The sequence below is a fragment of the Macrosteles quadrilineatus genome, unplaced genomic scaffold (assembly GCF_028750875.1).
Source record: "Macrosteles quadrilineatus isolate MER2022 unplaced genomic scaffold, UCM_ALF_1.0 Scaffold_10__1_contigs__length_6754688, whole genome shotgun sequence".
Lineage (NCBI taxonomy): Eukaryota > Metazoa > Arthropoda > Insecta > Hemiptera > Cicadellidae > Macrosteles > Macrosteles quadrilineatus.
In genome coordinates, this window is record NW_026542603.1 from 5054258 (window position 1) to 5076339 (window position 22082).

Here is a 22082-nt window from a genome sequence, read left to right on the forward strand (position 1 = left end):
TGATTAGTGAATGCTTTCGAACAATATTTTGAATATAAGAAACTGAATTGGCGAAAAATTGAATATTGGGTTTGTTCCACCTAGTAATCGTGGTTTGTTCCCATTCAGACCATGTACATGTATAGTTAACAGCTGCCATTTAATTAATGAATATGGATTAATACAATTAAAATATACAAAACGTATTTCCAATTAGATAAGTAACACATATATTTGGCTAAATCAGTTAAGTAAGGGCTGTATAGGAATTGAAATTGGAAACTGGGACCTTATTGGTGTTGACTTGTTGAACAGCACCTGAGGCCACTTGTATGATAGTTGAGACATGTATATTTGCATTTAGCCCTATGCAGTCCTGTGTAGTACATAGCTTTGATTGTGTATTAAGAGATATTTGATACAAATATTAACGTAAATAGTACAATATAACTAAGAAGAGTTAGTGGTTTTGAAAGCAACCTCATTTCATAGAATATGATAAATTTTAACTCCTGTTTTTTCGTTGGTTTAATTTTATTTTACTAGTAAAATATTTTTTTCGTCATGATTTGTTCACATGTAAATAAAACGAGTTTTGATGGATGCAATTGTTATAATTTTGTAAGATTGCGTTTTTGTTGGTTTTAAAATAAATGTTCGCATTTATTAAAAAACAAAATGTTGAGTTCGTAAGTAAGGAGCTTCTGAAAAGTATCATTGATTTATGTTTTGTTTTTTACTTGCATATATATCCTATTTAAATAATCAACGACTTTTCAGTCTTTGCATTAGTAGAAATTCTAGAAAAGTAAGGAGCACATAATGTTCAAACGCTCTAAGTTTTGTAGAAATGACAAGAATCGACCCGCCCTTCCCGCACCAAAGTTTAAGAAGCAAGCTATAATAGCACCACATCTCATACTTCTTAAGATGCTTAAGATGTTAAGATATTTTTGCTTATATATGTAGGCTAGATACATTTTAACCAATTAAAACATTTAATAATATTCTACTTTAAATTCTAACCCATCCAGTAAGGATGCATTGTGAATCTCGACTAATTTTGTTGGTATAGATGGAAAATCAGGTATGTGATTTTGATGGATTAAGTTGACAGGTTTGATTAAATTACGTTTACGTAAAGGGTCGAAGACTTAAAGTAGATTCTGGTGGCTTACGCTGAGCCCCCTACTTTCTCCTGTAAGAAATGTAATTTTCCACGTCAATGGAATATTATGCTCTACTTCCTACGTTTCGCAGCCCTTTTTATACTTTGGTAATCATTTTTAGAAAATTGATTACCATACTATAAAAATGGAAGAAAGTAATCAATAAAATGCCGTGTATTATAAGTTATAAAAATGCATAAGACCATCGTAATACTATGTTTAACTAAGCAGTGTTTCAAACGGCTGTTCATCAAGTAAATTTCGAAGAAGGTTGAACCTAGAAATTTAAGAAGAATAAAATACTTACTTTAGTATAAACAAATGTTCCCTAACCTTAACGAAAAAGTGCAAAAAATATGCTTGGCTAAGTTTGCAAAAAGGTTGCACGCAAGCAGATTTATAGAATTTTTTTTTTATTCATCACTAAAAAAATGTATGTTTATTATTGTACATTTGTATTGCGCTAAAATTACAAGCGTATATCATTGTTGTACTTGCTAACATCGATTTATTTTTTGCATGAAATACACTCTTGGGAGAGTATAAAGCGAAAAATATTTAATGATGTGTGAAGAGAAGATTAGATTTAACCATGTCATTGACTACGATAATAATAATATAGGCTTCAGCAGAGAGATGCTTCAATAGCTGCATTAATAGAATACTATTTGTTCTGTTCGATTTTTAATATTGTAGTAATTGGTAATGATTTGTTTTATTTTGTAACGGTTTGATGTGTTTTATAGTTTTGATACGATCAAGTAAATGGTATATAGCGTATGAAGGGTGGATTTGGGAATATGATAGTTATTTTAAATACTTAAAGTCTTAGTTTTTTTTATGCTAAATGAATAACTGAATTTCATTAGCAGCAGATTTTCTTTAGTTAGGCCCTACGCTTAAAATATATTATGCATAATTTTACATCTTACCTATAACTGCCAAAAATAAAATTGAAAAAAAATAAACGGTATATGCAATTTTTTTTAATTTATCTCTAATGACCGAAGTGATGTGACTATTAGGCTACCTAAAAGTATTATAACCTCATTCTAACAATAATCACAAAAAATATAAAAAGAAAACTTTGTATACACAATTTAAAAAAAACAAATATACCGGTACAGGGTTTATTAAAATTTAGTTCGGTATAAGTTTTGCCTTCGTTCTCAAAAGTGATTAGCTATAACTCTGAGTACAATAACGTATAAAGTATTGTATTGCTTAAATTAGAAAATATATTTGTAGTACAGTGTCACACTGAACAAGTGAATAACCTAAGCATGCTTTATGTAATATAAGATAAACTTTATCTGTAATGATTGAAAAACTTATTTCATCGTATAGTAGTGCCTCTGGATCACTAAATTTGAGCAAAATGGCTATTTGAGTTACCTGGCTTTGTCAAGGATCCTTGTAGTATAGTTTTGTACTTCATCAATAATGCATCATCAGGTGACTAACAAAAATATAGATGAACAGAGGTTTTTTAAAACTACTAAAAACAAGGATCACTTGACGAAACAATGTAACTTAAACTATTTTGCTGAAAAACTTATGTAATCCACTGCCACGAAAATAAAGGACCTCATAAAATTTGGTTCTGTAGTACAGTTCAATTTTGTGATAAGGCAATTATTGACCAAAACTCCTATCTATTTTAATAAACAATCTTTTCTTGAAATGTTTGTTTTATGTCACAGGTTGTTTTGTTATTGTATAGAAGCGGCTGAACAATAAGAGGAGTTACAACTTTACAACGGCTGAGTACAAAAGATTTATGGACGCAATTTCTGTTGGCTACAATCCACATTTTCCTCTTTCGTTTCTTTCTCGCAACACGAATTGCGTGTTGAGTAGAAAAACCGTTACCAGTAACAATTCTGTTTATTATTTCAACATACACGCGTGATAACGGAAAAACCCGTTACCAGTAACAATTCCGTTTAGTATACTAACATAAACGCGTGATAAAGGAAAAAACCGTTACCAGTAACAATTCCGTTTAATATACTAACATAAACAAGTGATAACGGAAAAAAACCGTTACCAGTAGCAATTCCGTTTAATATACTAACAAACGCGTGGTAAAGGAAAAAATAGTTGATAAGCTACTAGTATAAATTTAGAGCTATAGAGATGTATAGGCCTATTCAAAAATTACAATACTGCATTTTGAATGTCATTAAAATTAAAAACATGTAATAATTGTATGTTTATAACCTAATGAAATCTAGCATCATGTCAGGTAAGCAATTAAATAATTTTAAATGTTCATATACGGTTAACATACAAAGTAAAAAATGTGCACGGTCAAGTTAACTATAGAAAATACAGCCCTGGACTGTCTTAATTTCATAAAAACAATTGTATTCAGCAAGCTTTTATCTCACTTATCAAATAGTCGCGTATATTTGCAACATACATTTGGTGAGTCGGTGGCTCAGTCGGTAGCGTCACGGACTTCGGGCCCAAGGCAGAAGTGTCGTGGGGTGAGGTTCATAATGTCCAAATTTCACAAACTCCAACGTCTAAAATATTAAATAAACAGTGCGTTTCATAACCTCCAAACTTCATAAACTCCAAAACTATAACTTCCAAATAAGCACAGTTTCACAATGTCCAAATTTCACAAACTCCAACGATAATATATTAAATAAACAGTGCGTTTCATAACCTCCAAATTTCATAAAATCCAAAACTATAATTTTCAAATAATCACCGATTCACAATGTCCAAATTTCACAAACTCCAACTTTTAAATATCAAATAAACAGAGCGGTTCATAACCTCCAAGTTTCATAAGCTCCAACGGTACAGTCTCTGCCATAAGTCAATCGGGATACCGAGGCGGACGGGCCGAATGAACCTCTCTGTTTTACACAAACATACATTCACTCAACCTGCTCTGCTGCACTTATTTGTTAACATAAAAATTTCAAATTGATATATTATTTTTCTGGAAAAACCAGTGCTCATTACTATGTAGCTAGTTTTTACCTTAACATAATTGTTATAATTTATTTAGGCAAATTAAAACAGATGATTGTTTTTTAACACCATAAAAAACATGAAAAATGTAGTAAGCGAGGAACTTTTTTATTTTTTGGTCAGGAAAAAAAATCCTGCTGCAAAGTTTTAGATCAAAGAATGAATTTTATTTTTTATTTGAAGCTTTTTTTGATACGGAGCCTGCTTGTATCATTTTTAAGCGATTAAAAATAGGCCTAAAATCGCTTAGCGCGGCATTGGCGCTAGGAGTTTGGCCGGCTCAGCATCAGTTTGCGGGATATAGAAACTGAGTTTCTAGCATTTAATCATCATTATATTACATCAAATATGTCATTACATTACGAAGAATGGTAACTTAATTTACAGGCGTATGTTTGTGCATTTTAATGCTTACCGGTAGTCTATAGTTAACAAAATTTTTTGATATAAATGCTTTCCCGATTGTAATTTCGGAAATTGTCTTCGTGAAATGTGGAGATAATTTAAGTTCTTGGTAAAACCCACTGAATTAGCGACCTGGCCCAGTTATTATTTCTACTTTTATTCTCCTTTCGTTAAGGTAAACTAAATTAGTGTAAATGCATCCCTTTGACTAAACTTTACCCTAGATTTGGTTCTGGTCCAAATAATAGAAACAAAAATAGAAACTACTCTTATTCTAAGTTTATGTGGTGGAATTCCTGCTAAAAGTGCGATTGACTTTACATTCTATCGAAATAGGCCTATTTAAAACGTTCAGCGGGTTCATAGTTGAGACCATGGTTGAGACCACATTACAATACCTATTTATTTGTTTCTTCATCCTCTTTAGCCATTTAGTTGTTAGATAGTATTACATGTTATATTCAATTGATATATTATAATTTTATTTTAAAACATTTAACGAGTTTATATTCATCTATATTTGAAAAAGCTAATCAACGGCTCACGACTAACATTTTTGCCACTGCAGTGCATGGTTAGGGTTTGATTACCCATTTGTCGAAACCAATCACGAAATTACGTTTCTCCAGCATTGACATGCATATAAAGAAAAGGAAACTACCTCAAAATATTATTGTTATAGGTTTTGCCCTGTACTTTATTCATACTATGCATGCTAGTCTATATGATCTTAACCCCTTTTCCTTTTTGAAACAGAATGTACCTAGTTAAAACCTTCTCCAAACAAAATTAATAAATCCCGCTCACTGGAACTTGTCATAGTAATTGCTTTAGTGAAAAAATATATTGTCTCTACGAACTTTTTTAGTTTAATTCTCAGGTTAGTTCCAGAGTAGCCGTTGAGGTCATTCCACTTTAAACAAAATATTGATTAAACACTAAAGTAAGCGTCAAATGTTCATGTCTATGCTTCAACTGTATTTTGTATTTTAACTGTATTTTAACTGTATTTTGTGTAACAGAAACGTTTAGAATATATCATCTCATTATAATGTTTTTGAAATAAAAACAAAGCAGGAGTTTTCCATTTAATATTGAATCCATAATTAATTAGTGAAAGTGGCTATTGATTGTTAAACATTCCTTCAACACAATAATACGCTTGAAATATGAAGACATGTAAACAAAGTAAAATAATTTTGTAGACTTCGTAAACATATGTTTTAAAATGAAAATACCCCCGCCGCAGCAAACCTGCAGTTGCGTTACATACATTACATACACTCCAGCCAGCTGTTATCTTATTCTTAATGTATTGTTATTGCCTATTCGTGGTTCAGGAAATAAAACATGACATTTGTAGTTTATTTTATTTATCGATATTACTTTTATATAATCAGGTATATTGACAGTATGACCTATCACCTAACTGTCCTGTTCACCTGTTTGGTCCTGTTAGGAATCAAAGAAGTCTAGAGTTAACAAAATACTGTACTAAGGCAGAATTTTGTGGAGTGAATTAAAATATCAGTAACTAGTCAAGCGGATGTACTATAAATCCGTTATGGACGGGCGTGAGAAAAAAATAATGAAGGTCAACAAGGCACATTCTGGCGCCAAATATGAAGCACCCGAAAAGTCGCAAATGTACACAACATACTTAAAACAGTGCGCGCGCGTGAGCTTTTTACTATTCTCTTGGATACAGGTTCTTTTCCTGATTATCGTATGATATTATATCAAAACTTAAATATAATTTTTCAAGTCCTCTGCTCATAGATACTACGCACTATGTTCAAGTTGAGATAATCTTCGTCCTCTACTGTTAGACTCACACAATCAACAACAATTTTATCATGAATTATTTCGCTTATTTTTTTTTTATAAATAAAATCGATATTCAATCCTTTAACTCGTATTTCAGTAGATCAAGACCAGAGATAATGTTCTCCATCTCTAAGTAGTTGTTTTTTCAATTGGTAAATTTAATTTAAGAATTACTAGCTCTTATGTTTGCTGTTGTTTTACTAAATGCGATGCATTTTTTCATTGTAAATTAGGCACAGTTTATCTGAAATCACCAAACACAATACAGGAATCCCACCAAAGATTGATATCTCAAACTCTTGGTGTCTTAATAATTAAACCTGTCAATGTTCAACAGTTCAATAATACACCAGCTACTCATTCACTAGGATGGACTTTCATTAAACTGTGTGACACTTCACAATAAAAAACACGGAAGTAAAATAATTCGGGAAAAAACTCCTTTGCAATGTGTATCCTTAAATTCGTGATATTACTGTTTAACCTAGCAAAATAAATGGAATAAAATACAAATAAAAATGAAATAAATGTTGATTTACGTATCATTGATTGCAGATAAGTATTAAAACGATTATAATTATTGTTGAATCGTGAGTCAGCAGTGTGCTTTAGGTAAATAATGAATAGCTCAAACGAAAGCTGGTATTTCACTAAAGGTTTTTAGTCCAAAACATATAGGTTAATGTAATTAGAACTGCTGTAATACATCTTTAACTGAAAACATAGTGTTCGCAATGTACAAATTCATTGATAGAGCATTGAAGTTTTGTTATTAATTGTTGTAAGCAATTTAAGCTGGTTGGTATTACTAAAATATGTTTTATAAATAATAAAAACTAGCGAACCTGGCACACGTAACCGTGCACCAATTTACACAGTTTACAAATTTAAATATAACGGTCTCAACCCCTACGTCAAATAATGCTGATTCACAGAGGTTATTACAAATATGATCAATAATGTAGCCATAAGGTCAATAAAAATTAGTACGTTGAGCGCGATATTATAGTCGAGAACACTATTTTTAGAGATAGCATGGTAATGAAAACTCAGACAAATCCCGTCGATAGACTTAACTTATGAAACTCACTAATCAGAGGGGAGCCAATCCATCACCCGATGTCTTCTAACGAACAAGAATGGTCAATTCAGCTTGGATGCTTATTAAAAGGGAATCGTGTGGTGATTCCCAAACAACTTCGTGCAAGAATTAATTTTTGAAAGAACTTCATGAGGCTCATGTGGGTATAGTTCGCATGAAGGGACTAGCTCGTTCGTATGTTTGGTGGCCTAAAATTGATGCAGACATTGAGAATATGACTTTAAATTGTTTGGGATGTCAACGAGTACAGCATGAATCACCCAAAGCACCAGTTCACCATTGGGAATATCCTTCAAGGCCTATGCAAAGAATTCATGTTGATTTTGCTGGACCAAATGGTTAAAATTATGGCCATTTACTGTAGGCATCCACAATTAGTAGAAAATAATGGCCATAAAATGGTCCAGCAAAATCAACATGAATTCTTTGCATAGGCCTTGAAGGATATTCCCAATGGTGAACTGGTGCTTTGGGTGATTCATGCTGTACTCGATAACTCACTCCATATAGGAGTAAAGAGCCAGTTTGCGAATTTTGAATAACGAAATATTTGCCAAATATACATGTTTTGTACGATACATACCAGCTTTTAACAAGATTTTTGTGACAACTTTCAACGATAGCCAACGGTACAAATCTTAATATATGTTTCCCTTATTTGTATGCAGTAGTACAAATTACAGTTGACTAAGTATAATCATGCATACATCTTAAATGCTTCCAAACACGTTTTTGTTTATCGTTTTTTTAATTTGCCCAAGATTTCTGTACGTTAATCATACTATTTCCCTCCCTTCCCATAGCACATTAGGATTGCAGATACATAAATCTAACTGCCACAAACGGTTCCCTCATTCTGCTCTGCCACATTAACTACTTCCTTCACTACTTTCTACGTCGTGGTCCTGTTTAACCCTATCTTCCCCTATCTTCCCCTATCTTCCCATAGCATTTTAGGATTGCAGATACATTAATCTAATTGTCACAACAGTTCCCACACTCCGCACTGCTAGCTTGGTTGGGCGAGTCATCAGTCCCAACCCTAGTCCATCGGGAGAACGCGTCTCGTTGTACCGCCGTCTACTTGTACCTCGATACCTAGGGACAACTAGTCGTAGGTACAACCAACGCAACTAGACGTAGATACAACTAGACATGTATGCCCTCTCGTTGTACCGCCGTCTACTTGTACCTCGATTCCTAGGGACAACAACCTAGTTGTACCTACGCGTATTTGGCGTCCTTATACTGTAGTATAGTTGTACCTATCCTTCAATTCGTTACCCTGTTTATTTGATTACTGTACGAGTAATTTTTAACTATACCCTTAATATAAAATTAGAAACTGCAGTGGTTCGAACGTTTTTATTTTAACGTTGCTTTCTCAGACACTATTAGATTTAGAGAAAACATTTAGGAAGCATGAACTATTTTCTTTTAACAAATACAAATCCGCTGTTTTAAATATCCCCAATATTTTCCCTTATTAAAATTAACTTTAGTATTTTCTATCTGACAACTTGTATTTTATTGTGATTTCAGCATGTAATTGCAAATTAAAACTTTTTTTAAGTTGATTTTTTTTATAAAGCTACTTCCTTGTTTATGAGTAACAGTGTGTTACATTTGGAAAATATTGGATTTTTGTAAACATTTCACATGATGTAGTTCATATAAGAATATATTGTGAAATTCGTATTCTCTTTAACATGAATCTTTATATACGGGCTTTCTATCATTGAAAATCAATACTTCTAGTATTGTTTATGTTTTTTTTTCTATGTTTTAAACTCAAAATAATCAGTAAATTATAGGCTTTAATTTGAGCCATTGAACGTTTGAAGCCTTAAGTCAAGATAATGGATTACTCAATCAATATCATGGATTTGAACATTTCTTGGATATTATAATTATTTTAACGCTGCAAGAGTAGTATGGTTCCTCTCAGGGCATACAATAACATGTTAACTGGGCGACACAAGTGTCACCCAGTCCTGAGATTTTGTCGCCCAGTGACTATGGGTGGTGCCGGCATATTTTTTTAATGGTCCACATTTTAAATTTATCGGAATTTAAAAAGTAACATTAGGTAAATATTTTAGAGTAGGGTATTTAGAGTAGGAAACTTATCAGCATTTAATTATTGCAATGGTTCTACGCTTCATCGACTGTTTTTACTTATCCTACATTCATTTGAAATTAATCACTAAACGGAGTTAATAACGGCAATGTTAAAAACTAAGAGTAGTTTTGTCTGGTAGATGACGTGGATTTTATCATTTGCACTTTGGAATTTTATATATCATTTAACCAGTTGCATTATGAGAATTTTAAATTAAAACAATTGAAACGATTGGTTAATAATACAGTAGTAAGTTTTGGGAAATTGTATGTTATATCATTCACTATTGGATACAGAAGAACTATTGTATTAATAGTCAAAGGTCATATGCGTGTTATAATAACGAGACAAAGTCCGTACATAATGGAAATTGTATAAATGAACGTAAAACTTCACAAAACGTGTGGCGTGACGAAGTGGCGCGGAGGGGGGACGGCAGGTAGTGATATCACTGAATCTAAATATCAAGTAGCATTATCCATCCGTACATCGTTATTTATATACATATATAAAAATTTTAACGAATGGTGTTTTTGGCCTCTGGGGACATCAATAAATGAAAAAGTAAATCGGTCCCGGGTCTAGGTCTTACCATGCCACCTACGGTAATAGCTTACTTCGCTATAGGGAAATTCGCTAAAATTGACACCAAAAATGATTGAAGCAAGAATTATCAGTGGTAAGTTTAAAGGAGAAATAGTTTTAATCACATGAATACTGATGATTTCATCCGAATTACCCTCTGAATTTAAGAAACTAAAATTTCCTTTGTGTCTTGCTTTCGCAATAACCATTTTAAGACACCAGGGCAATCCCTGACTGTCGTCGGTTTAAATTTAGAATATGCATGCTTTCACACGGACAGCTGTATGTTGCGTGCTGACGTGGTGGTAGGTACGCCTGAAAACTTATATATTTATACACCTAATGAAAAAACAAAAAACATTGTTCATCCACTAGCAATTAAGTAAAATATGTTTTTTTTTATACACTTTTATTATTCGTCGTAATGAACTAATTGCCATTTAAAATAATATTTGTTAAGTGCAGCAAAGCGCGCCGGGTAAATGCTAGTATATATATATATATATATATATATATATATATAAATCTATCCATCTATCTTACTAATAACCTAATTATAAATCTGAAAGTTTGTGAGTTTGTGTGTGTGTTTGTGTGTGTGTTGCTCAATCACGCATAAACTACTGGACGGATTGGGCTGAAATTTGGCATGATGATAGCTCACATTCCCGATTAACATTAAAGCATATTCTTATCTCAAAAATCCTTTCGGGCTCCGCCCCAGTGGCTCTTTAGTTAACTTTTATGTTAACTTTATAATTTTTCATATTTAAAAGGAATTAATGAATCTTAACAGCTGTTTCAATTAAACAAGTTGGTTCTGTCGTTATGTTCTATGATGTTCAATAGCATAAAAGTTACAAGGATTACCAACAGGGTGCAGCACTATTCTTTTTTTTAAATTTATGACAACAGCTAATTTCCAACTAAAAGGCGAGTTAGCGTAGCGAACGAGCTAACCTGAAGGCAAGTGAGCGCAGCGAACGAGCTCGAACCCGAAGGCAAGTGAGCGCAGCGAACGAGCTCGAACCTGAAGGCAAGTGAGCGCAGCGAACGAGCTCCAACCTAAAGGTGAGTGAGCGTAGCGAACGAACTTCAACCAGGACGTGAATGAGCCATGCGAATACTTATGAAGTTAAACGGGGCAAAGCCCGCGGGTACAGCTAGTATATACATATATAACAATTTTAACGAATGGTGTTTTTGGCCTCTGGGGACATCAAAATCAAAAAGTAAATCGGTCCCGGGCGTAGGTCTTACCATGCCATCTACGGTAATAGCTACTGTACTTCCTTATAGGGAAATTTGCTAAATAGAAACTAAAAACTATAAAAGGTACCTATCTAATAACTTGTTGAATTATTTACATTGAACATTATTTTTAAATAGAATATGCAATAATCGTTACAACAACAACTTCATACCTTAATATTTTATACGACAGTCAAAGACTCCACTGTTTGTGATTACGCATTTTTTTGGTAAATAAAAGGTATACAATGCCTAACTCTCCACTGAAAAGGCAAATCCAAATATAAATTATCACCTTGTCAAAACTTTAACATTATTGAACTACCCACATTAAGTTGCAAGGAGAAAACGAGACTGCTGTCGAGTAAAAAAGTGTAAATACTCGAGTATGAACTTTTATTGAAACTTGACCAGTATACCTACAATATGATGAATAAGTTAAATCCTATTTATAAAAATGTATTTCTGCGTTTATGTATTTTAGTTTCTACCTTTTTATGTTGTTTTAACTCTCGTCCTTTTAGTGGGTAGAATAAATAAAGTACAAGGTTTTCGGCACTTTTCTAACAAAGGGCTATTTTTACACATAACAAAAAAAAAACTACTGATGTAATCATCATGAAATTTGAACAGCTAATAGAAAATATACTTATAAAACAAATTTATATGTTTTAACATTTTTCATCGGTAAAAAAAATCTCTTACTATATTTGTAATGGCTTTTAATTGAGAGACGGAACAGTTAAGAAACTCAGCTGAAAGCTTGAATTAAAGCTATTAAAAATATAAATATGTAATTTGATTTGCAAATTATGTGCTAACACATATTTGAGTCACACAGCTGAGTGTGACTCGTAATCCGTGTTTTTCTAATTAGTTTAGTAACTTTCCTGTATAGCTCCAAATTTGAGTATCTAAACTGTATTACAAGTGACGTTGTAGGCAGAATCTGCCCGCATGACGCCACGCGGCGCGGCGGGTAGCCCCTATATTACAATTTAAATTACAACCAAACTACGCCAGCTAAAAATTTTAAAAAATATGATCCAAAAGGTTCAACTCTTTAGCTACAAAATCCACCGTTTTTTAACTTACCTGACCAAAAAATAAAAAAATTAGCAGCCGACGAACTTTTTCATGTCATATTTTAAAACTCATTTAAAAGTACCGACTTTATTTGAAGATTTAAAATAGAAAATACTAACTTTTAAGCTTTTAATTAAAACCAATAGTGTCATAGACTTATTGACTTCACTCATACGAAGTTTCAACCATATAACTTAAGTCTAAGTAGGCTAAATGTCGAGTTATTTTGAAGCGGAACATTGAGTTTTGGGGCCGTTTAATAAGCTGTGGCAACCACTGTAGAGACTTCTGGCTCAGACTGTACCGTTGGAGGTTATGAAATTTGGACATTATGAACCGCACTGTTTATTTGGTATCTTCACGTTGGAGTTTGTGAAATTTGGACATTGTGAAACAGTGATTATTTGAATGTTATAGATTTGGAGCTTATGAAATTTGGAGGTTATGAACCGCTCTGTTTATTTAATATTTAAACGTTGGAGTTTGTGAAACTTGGACATTGTGAACCAGTGATTATTTGAATGTTATAGATTTGGAGCTTATGAAATTTGGAGGTTATGAACCGCTCTGTTCATTTAATATTTTAAGCGTTGGAGTTTGTGAAATTTGGAGTTTATGAAACGCTCCCGTGTCGTGGGTTCGGATCCTGGTCACTGTCACTAACTTTTATCAGTACAGTTCACCTTTGTACTGTACCGGCTCACCCCTTGCTTTGCTGGATACGTTCCACCATAGATAAAACATAGGCTACTCCCTTGTGTTGCCTAGTCTATGGTTCCACGCACAGATCTGTAGTCTATGTGGACGGGCAAATGCAAGGTTAAAAGAGACCACCAACCATTTTAAAATATATATATATATGTATATATATATATACATATATACCAATATATATGTGTATATATATATATATATATATATTGGTGTACACATATAGGTGTATATGTTTGCTGAATTGACAGTAACAGTTGTAGAAAATATGCAACTGTAATATTTAATATGTGTTTGTAATATTTATGCAACCTACAGGTTAATATTTAAACACTTTGCTAACGGTATAGAACATAAATTATGGTTTCTAAAGAGGTAAAGAGGTAAAGAGCTTGGAAATTGTACAAGTTTGGCAAACATCACAAAAAGGTTTCTGCCAATCATATTGCTTGGCTTATCTAAATAAAAAAAAAAAGGTTAAAGTAACCAAAACAAGTTACCCTCGCGTGTTTTGTAAGCAAACACTGCCCAGTAGCAATGCTGTACGTAGCTAAGCTGTACGTAGCTAAAACACAGCTAGTACGTAGCTAAAACACAGTTAGTACGTAGCTAAAACACAGCTAGTACGTAGCTAAAACACAGCTAGTACGTAGCTAAAACACAGTTAGTACGTAGCTAAAACACAGCTAGTACGTAGCTAAAACACAGCTAGTACGTAGCTAAGACAGCTTATTATAATTGGTACCAATGTTTGTTTTCTTTCTTAGTTTACCTCAAAGATAAGCCGGCTGTGTTGCTGTTTAGAGCTTACCTAAAATGCTATTTCCATTGAAAGAAAATGTTAAAATGAATATCAGTAATTGATGTAACTAATTTAAAAAAATGTTTCTGAATATTATTTTTCGCCAATAAGGCCTAAGGTGACGTGTCTCATGTCTTAAGTTTAACTGTAGTGATTGTTAAATGAGTTAAGTTTGAAAAAGAAAATCCTTTGGATATGATGAACTTCATTCTTTGTCATACGGTAGCAGTTCCTATATGGATAAACAATTTTAAAACGTAAATCTATACATTGCTTACCTTTGTAAATTAGCTCCCTAAATGGGTTCCTTCCTATTTCAATATTTACGTACATGTGCACTTTATTTTCCGGGATTTAACACTTAATGGGGTATTTTGGGGGAAGTTAATAATTAGAATGTATTCTCTTAGACTAAATAAAATTTTAAATCTGTACCCGTCCTAATGTTTTAATGGGTTACGCTGGAAAAAAACTCACACTTTAAAAAAAATTAAAAATTTTAAATTCCCATATGTTTTTGTTTGCTTCTTCAGGATATACTTTGATCAAATTTGGCAAATAAGTTAATTTCATAATAAGTACTTAACATTTCGATAAAAAATCACACCTTATTACCTTCCTTGGGACAATATGACATAAGTTTACGTACCTTTTGACATTCATCCAAGTATATATTTCCTGTAACAGAAAAAAAATGTATTTATATATAAAATGAATGTGACAATTTTCAGAGAATATTGTTGTGAAAATGCAACAAGATAAACGGAAATTCACTTTGTATACAGATTTTCTGTGGCTGGGGTAAATATCTACAACAGTGACATGTGTCAGAGTGATCCATGTAATTCTCAATGACAATGGTATTGACGTGACGTCATCGTTGCATTGATTACCAATTACACGTACAATGTATATAACTGCAATATCTGCATGTGTCGTAATTATACTGATAAAACAAGAATAACCTACATATACATAACTAGGAGAAATTTACTGTACGTATTACAATATGTTAATACTTATTTGTGTAGTAAGTACACATTCAGTTTGAGGGACACGGTTTTTTAATTCTACACAGCTCAGATTTATTATAATGTTAACAGTAGTGTAATTACGACCTTGAAGATGTGTAATGAAACAGAAGAAAAAAGGGTTCATAGCACAAACCAACCAACTTTAATTAGTATTCATCTGAGTTTTCTAAACAAAGTAGAAAAACTGTGTGCAATTACGAATCTGGGATTCTACTCGATTTCTTTCGACGATTATTTTTTTTATTCAAATGGCCTTCTTTTATTTTTACGATAATTACATAACAACCTTTAAGACAAGTTTGTGAACTTTTGAAAGGTTTTTAAAAGTTTATTAAAATATATAAATACTTTCATATATTATGTTTCCCCACTGTTATTATATTGAGTGTTGAAATGCTAATGGGCGTTCAATTAAGACGTCATTTTAGCACCAGGGTTACTATTTTAAATCTCAGACAAATGAAAGGTTAAACAAGTAATAGTTTTCACTGACTAAGATCAGTAGTTACTTTAGCCAGGATCATTCTTAAACAAATATTTGGATCAAGGACAGCTGGGCTTTTATGGTTGGAAGTTTTTAATTGTTAAAATACTTATTATAATAACTGCTGAAATTAAATTGTTCTTCAAGTCGTAATATTAAGTGAGGATTAATTCAGCATGGTGTTGCGTGAAGTGACACAGCAATAATTATTTCTGTAGTAATATTCTATTCTAGAAGAAACCCGAAATAACGATACATAAAAATTTTCTCTAGCTCTATAAGCTCTGAAAACTTTGTTTAAAATGAATCCTGTTCACAATACTATTATTATTTTAACATTGGTTTCTATATAAAGAATTTCCAAAAGGAATCATCCAATTTTATAGGCTTATAATTTCAAAAACAATGATCATGGATATGAGGTTAATTTTATATCAAATTATAACTCATAAGGTTTTTTTAAATACCATTTAAATGCTCAATATGAACCCCTTTCGATGTCCATCATATGTCTAGGCGATACTCAAATTCGTCCAACACCTTAGCTAACATGTCTTGAGTGATGAATTCCAACTGCCCTAGAGCAGTTCTTCAGTTTAACCAATATTGTTAGAAGGATATAAACAGTGTCTTTTACAAACCCACACACAAATAAATCATAAACTGTAATGTTCGGTGACCTTGAAGGGCCAGTGACGTAACTAGGAATTGTTTGGTCCAGGACAGCCGATCTATCTTTTAGGAAGCCTAACATGAAAAAACTCTCTTACATGAAGATTCCAGTAATGGTGACGTACCGTCATGTTGGTATGTAGAAAAACTTTATGAATTATCCTTTAATATAAAGTTGACCTCATGTCCATATGACCATTAGTTTTGAACGTATAAAATCTGATGATTCTTTTTGAAACCCACTGTATTACATTGCATTATTATTATTACATACAGAACTAAGCATAGACAATAACTTAGACTTATCGCTTACTACACTGATCATAGTAGACTGAGAGCGAGGGTTGAGCAGTGGCCGCTGACATCATTTGTTGACAGTGCAGCCACAACACAATTACATATCTCTAACTAGCGAGTTAGTTCACATATATGTATCAATTATGAATTTATATAATATAGTACCACACAGAACATTGTTGAGTTTATTAACGTTGGAAAACGAACTTTCATGTTTTGGGTGTAGTATAGAAACATAATCAAAGGGGGGAAAACCAGCACCCCTCTTTCACTTATAGTGATAAATTTCTTTACTTAGGTTAAACCTTTTTCCATATCTCAGTTTTCTAACCAGTAAACTTATATGTTGTCCGTAAATTGCTGAATATTATCTTAATGTTTTGGAAGGTGAAATAGAACTGTGCGATGTGTAACATAAAACCTCTGTATAGGTTTGTCTGGTTACTTATAAAAAATTCAAGTGCTTTCAGTGTATAAAGAGATTGTATTGTACGCAGAGCGCCGTCAAAAGTATGGTCTGAATTGCAATAAACCTTATCAATTCATAATATTGTTAACCGATAATATTATTACAAATCTGTTTAAAAAATTCCACGGAAAAGCTGTAAATATACAAAGGGAATGGCGTGAATTTATATAGTGATAGTTTCAACAGTTGTTTACGTGTATCAGGACAGTATATAACTGTGATATAGCGGTGGTTAAGTTCGGTGCCATGTTTTGCAATGCTGCGATGTTTGCAATGTTTACCCGCACTCTCATATCTGCGTGTAACAGCTGACAGACTCTCGAGAAATATATTGCTTTAGTTGGAAATATGTTACACACAGTTTGGTGTTAGTTTTAAAAGTTTATACTGACTTTCAAAATGCACGGATAGCAACGAATTAGTAGTCACAATGTAAGTACATTAACTATTAAGTCGGTAAAAGAGAAACTTGTATTAAACTATATGTCAATTGTATCATCTTTACAACACGACAATTATTTCAAACTGTTTCAACAATCATTTAAAATAATAAAACAAAAAGTTTCAAACGAAATATTTACAAGTTCTGCCGGTGACTATAATTATTACCACGTGATATTTTGTCATTTTATTGGTATCAAGCCTGGTGAAACGTCCAAAATAACATGTCCACAGGGTGTAAGTAATGTAGCTGCTGTATATTAGGCACCGTGTGTTAAGGGAAATTAACAGATAAAAACTGTTAAGGCAATTTTAACATAATATATGTTATAAGCGATTATGTAAATTTATTAACGAAAGATATGGAGTACACGTCTAGTAAATCCAATCCAGAATAAACAGTTAGTATTAGTAAATCCAGATTATATATCTTCTCCAAAATTTTTCTGCAGAGTTATTTATCACGTTAAACAATCCATTAGATTTTAAGCGTTGTGGTATTTTTCAAACGACTGAATGAAATTTACAGCTATATAGAGTGGAAAACCTTATTTTTAAAGAGATAAAAGATACTCGCAGGAAGGTTGGTTCACAGTCCATAAAGTGCGAGTGCTGAGTGGGAGAGGTGGGTCTGTGATATACAAACTGTGCCTCTAACAATCCTACCTCATATAACTGGCTGGTTAAAATAATTCAGTGGCTTAAAGTCTTGTCGGTGTCATGTACAAAATAAATACATGACATGGAATAGTATTTAAATGAATATGTCTTATATACACCGCATATTTTTTATCACATTTGTATACTTTAAGAGTTTTTTAATGCAAATTTTGATTAAAAACTTGGGGACGTAGGTTTATGGGGGGTTTTATGGGGTAAAAATGTGGTTTTCCCATTTTCAACCCTAAAAACAAAAACATTTTGCAATTTCTTTTTAAACCGTTTTGTAGAGCTTAAAAAAATAAATAATTTAGTATACTGAAGCGCTGTTGCATGTCTAACGGTCACGGAGAAAATTCAAAAATAGTTTAATTTAAAATTTCCATGTTATTCTTATGGAGAAAATAAAAATTTTTGTACTTGTTTATGGATATATATATTGATAACATTTTGCAAATTTATTTATTTCATCCTATACTATTGACGTATGGTCAAAAAACACTTTTTACCTTCCCCGTATCAGCAAACCTAAGCACTCGTTAAATCTAATCCATATAAATAAAATTATGTTATTTAAATAGGGATTAAATATGTCTTATTTATTGATATATTTCAGTAAAAATGTAATCAGACAAGTTGAAATTCCCTTAGTCTGCAGGTTTGCTGCGGCGGGTGTATTTACTTGTTTTACGGTAATTTGTTTGAAGAAAAAACGTCAAAATAACAGGAAACTCTGATTTATACAAAATAAGTCTTTACAAATAAGATTAATTAGAGTTTTAATTCAGATTAAACCTCTGTAGGTTTCACTGTTCAAATATAATAAGATTTTTGTGATCCCCACATTACAAATATGTACTCCCACTTAAATTAAATGTTGGTAAATCGGTGAAAGAATGTGTCATTCCACTGACACCATTTATTATTATTATTTAAACTGCTATGCTATTAGAGTCCCGTGTACTCCAGCGCAGGTAACAACCACACATAAAGGTCCAGCTCCCAATTTTTGCTTGTTTATATGATTAATGATCGTCAGTGAACATTGTGCTAGCATTTCTCTTTGAAAGTTACACCGATTTTTCACGATCGTCATTAACCGTTGTCTGTCAAAACTTGTCCTTGTAACTTGTCCTCAAAACTTGTTGTTTATGGTTTCATTAATTGAGATTGATACCTTGAATGAAAGTTACGTTACAATATTAAATCACACTTCAACCCCTACTAATATCGTATATTCTAGAAACTCTATGATCAAATATTTGATAAGAAACTTTTAACCCCGTTTAAGGTGATCATGTTGTAGTTAGAAACTTCAGCCAAGTAAATGATTCTTAGTTATTTTCAAGAAAGTTATAATGATTTTGAATGTGGTGATTTTTCTTCAAACATTTCATCAAATGCTTGAACAGCAGAAGGAAGGTGTTTTAAGCAACCAGAGACAATTGGGTTAAGAGATTGTAGCAATCTTATTACCTCAGACTGGTCTTAGTGCTTTGACACTGAGAGAGGTGAAATAATTGTCCATTACCTTCGATAATTACTTTTGCTTTTTAGAAGTAATGGGTTTGCTGGAATATCAAGGGAAAGTATTTGGGGTTGTATGATTCATTTCATTTATCTAATTTTTACAAATACTTGTTCTCTTAAAATAGAAAAGGTGAAATAGAACTGAACATATGGGCTAAAAGTATTTCCTAACTGTTATGTTAGTTAAAGGTTTAATTATATTGAACTTTGTCTTTCTTTAAACAGATGATTACAAAAAATATGCTTCTATTCCAATTTGTAAATAAATAAAGATTTTTAGTGTTGCTTAAATGTTCACCAAGGAACATCAGTTTTTCATTTACAGATATAATAAATAATTTAAACTATTCATTTTGAACATTGGTGCCGAAACTTTTGCGAATCAACTAAATGTCGACTACTGGAGCATTTACAAGGTCCAAAGTCAAGAAGTCTGCTATAAAATCTCAGGATTTTGATGGTAAAAATAATGAGGCAGTAAGTGATAAGCATATTCCTTTGTCGGTAAGATCTCATAAAACTAGCTCAAGTAGGAGTAGGAATGAAAGTGTTTTAGAGGTTATGGACGAATTGATTAAGATACAGGAAGAAGAAACGTCCCTTGTTGTATCATGTGCTAAAGCAAAGGCGGCGGCGGAGAAAGCAGAGGCAGAGGCAGCAGTAAAAATAGCAGCAGCTGATGAAAGACTTGCCCGAGTGGAGGAAGAAGCCAAGCGGAAGGAAATAGAAATGAAGAAGAAGCTACTTGAAGACAGACTGTCATCGCTTAGCAGGGAATCGTCAAGAGTCAGTAGCAGATCATCTAGGACTTCAATTTCTTCTCTTCCACGACCGTTGCCCACAAAGGAAGCTGTTGAAAAGTGGATGCAGACAAAGGATCAAGCTGAAGACATTAATAAAAATAACGTTTTGAAGCCTTGTACTAATGTTCCAGTAAATATTATGAAGAGTGTACAGCAGGAGGTATCCTTGCCGCATCACGAAGTACAGTCTAGTTTCCAGCCTCGAGAAGAAAACTATGAAAATCCTCGAGAAGCAAGGACTGTAGCTTTCAGCGAAGGAAGGAGAATTCCTCGAGATGTTTCGTGTTTCCCTCGAGATTGTCAACCTGATAAAATGATATTTAGAGAGAAGATGCCGGCGAGAATATTGTCAGCTCTACCTAATTTCAGCGGAGATCTAGACCAATGGCCCGCTTGGATAGCTGAATACAGGCGATCTACTGAAATTAATGACTACACTGATTTGGAGAATCTTCAAAGACTTCAGAAGTGTATTACTGGAAAAGCTAAAGAAATGATATCAGCACTGTTGATATATCCTGAGAACGTACCAGAAATTGTTAATTTGTTGGAACGGCGTTTCGGAAGACCAGATATAATTATTAAAAATCTCATAGCAAGCGTGAAAGGTCGACCACCAACTAAGGACTACAAGCCTGATACTTTGGTTGCTTTTAGTGACATGGTAAGGAACTTAGTAGTTACGGTAAAATCCTTGAAGCAGGACCACTACTTGTTTAACCCACAACTTATGGAAGAGCTCACAGAAAAACTGTCCACCAACATGAAGCTCAACTGGGGAATGTTTGTCACTTCACCACAGTCTCAATTGAAACAACCAATTGGCCTCGACAGCTTTTCGACGTGGCTCTCTTCTGTGGCGGATGCAGCAATTATATGTACTCCTAGTACATCTACTAGTGGAAACTTTAAAAACATGTCATCAAGAAATGAATCAAACTCCAAGAACTTTGTATTAGTACAACATGAAGGTGACAAGAAGTTTAAAAAACGTATATGTGTTTGCTGTAAAAAACAAGACCATACATTGACAGAATGCAAGCAATTCCTAAAGTACGATGTAAATAAAAGATGGGAGACAGTCAAGAGTAACAGTCTGTGTTTCAATTGCTTGAAGACTAAACACCGAGCGATGACTTGTCGTAACAAACTTGCTTGTGGAGTTAATGGCTGCACCTATTTCCATAATAAACTGTTACACGTGACCTCAAAAGAAGAAGGTGCTAATAAAGAGACACCTAAATTGGAAATTCACAGTGAACATATGGGGTTTCAAGAAGAACCTGTTGCAAGAGTGTTGTTGAGGGTTCTCTCGGTAACATTGGTAGGAAAAAATGGCAAGCAAATTGAAACATTTGCTTTAATTGATGACGGTTCAACTATTTCTGTCATCGAAAAGGGATTGGTTGAAGAACTTGAAATTGATGGACCTACTAAACCTGTATCTTTCTCATGGACAGATGGATCTGTTTATACAGAAAAAGAATCTCAGACTGTAACACTGACAGTTATAGGAGATACAGGCGAACACTTGACTCTAAACAACGTGAAGACTTTGACAGCCTTGCAGTTACCAATACAGTCTATGAATTCAGAACAAATGAAAAATAAATGGTCTTATTTACAGGAAATCCCTGAAGAAGTGTTTCAGCGTGGTCGTCC